General features: G+C 38.0%; 1 pseudogene; it reads left to right on the top strand.

The window, feature by feature from the left end:
• Window positions 1–362: 362 nt before the first annotated feature.
• Window positions 363–430, top strand: LOC149119059 (U6 spliceosomal RNA; annotated as a pseudogene).
• The last annotated feature ends 1179 nt before the right edge of the window (window positions 431–1609 follow it).

The following is a 1609-nucleotide window of genomic DNA, read 5'->3' as shown; positions in this document are numbered from 1 at the left end:
GTGCACACTAGCAGAAACTTGCCTCAAAGCAGAGAAGCTACCACTCAAGCCAGGCATTTGTATATGGGATGTGGGTGTGTGGTGGTGATAGCAAGCCCTCATGGATAAAAAAAAAAAAAAAAAAAAAAAAAAAAAAAAAAAAAAAAAAAAAAAAAAAAACAAAGTTATTTCTATGCCAAGGAAATTACTCTGTAGTCTTTCTCTTATAAACTACGTATTGCTGAACCTAGATAATTTTTCCTTTATTTAACAATGACATGAAAATGTCAGTTGAGTTGGCTTTCCTGAAGACCTTGTTTCTTGAATATTAGTGGCTAGCTGAGATAAATTCTTTTCATCTCTTTCTCGCTTCGGCAGCACATGTGCTCGCTTCGGCAGCACATATACTAAAATTGGAATGATACAGAGAAGATTAGCATGCCCCTGCGCAGTAAGGTTTCTTTACCTCCCTGTAGGCTCTGCTCTCCAGAGGTGAACAGGGTCCTCTAAACCCACTTGCTGCACACACAAACACCTGAGTGTTGTATTCTCCCACAGGTGTTGGAGACTGATATGGTGTTCTGATTTATATTTACATAATGGCTAGTGACATCGGGCATATTCACATGTTTTGACCATGTACATTTCTTCTGAGAAATGTCTATTCAGATCCTTGCCTGTTTCTTCACTGTATTTTTTGGAGTTTTTCCAATTCATGTAAATGTTCTGGAAATCTGTAAACATTCAGAGTTTTAATTTTTCCTGCCATCTGTTCATTGTATCTACACTCTGATGTTTACTTTGTTGTGAAGAAGTATCTTAGTTGGATATACTCAAATGTCTCTGTTTTTATTTTTGTGACTATTGCTATTGGAATCTTACCCAAAAGCTATTGTGTGTTGACAATATTTAGAGTTTCCCTATGTTTACTTGGGTTTGGGTCTTATGATTACATTTTAATTCACTGTGAGTTCACTTTCACATAGTGTAAGAGATGTTGGAGTCTCTTTTCAGGCTTCTACATATGGATAATCAAGTTCCTCTGCACCACTTGTGAAAGAGATTCTTCTTTCTCCAGTTCATTTTAGTTCCTTTGTTAAATATGAGTTGCTGGTAGAAATTTGGGTTTATTTCTATGCTACCAAGTCTTTTCCATTGAACTATGTGTCTGTTATTATATCAGTGCTAACACTTCTTCTTTTTTTTTTTGCAGTATATTTATTTGAAAGGCAGAGTTACAGAGAGGTAGAGGCAGAGAGAGAGAGAGGTCTTCCATCCACTGGTTTACTCCCCAAATGGTCACAATGGCCGGAGCTCTGTTGATCTGAATCCAAGTGTCAGGAGCTTCTTCCAGGTCTCTATGCAGGTGCAGGGGCCCAAAGACTTTGGCCATTTTCTACTTTTTTCTCAGGCTATACCAGAGAGGGGTATAAGAAGTGGAGCAGCTGGGAAACATACTGGCACCCATATGAGATGCCGGCACTGCAGACGGTGACTTTACCTGCTTTGTCATAGTGCTGACCCCTGTAATATGTCTTAAAATATGGTGTGATGTCTCCAGCTTTTTTTTGCTTTATAATATTGCTTTAGATGTTAAGCATCTCTCATGTTTCTATGTGAATTTTAGCAT

The sequence above is a fragment of the Oryctolagus cuniculus genome, unplaced genomic scaffold (assembly GCF_051225735.1).
Source record: "Oryctolagus cuniculus isolate XC-2025 breed Fujian yellow rabbit unplaced genomic scaffold, ASM5122573v1 ptg000037l, whole genome shotgun sequence".
In the NCBI taxonomy this organism is placed as follows: Eukaryota; Metazoa; Chordata; class Mammalia; order Lagomorpha; family Leporidae; genus Oryctolagus; species Oryctolagus cuniculus.
The sequence above is the reverse complement of the archived record's forward strand: the minus strand, read 5'-3'. Positions and strand labels throughout refer to the sequence as shown.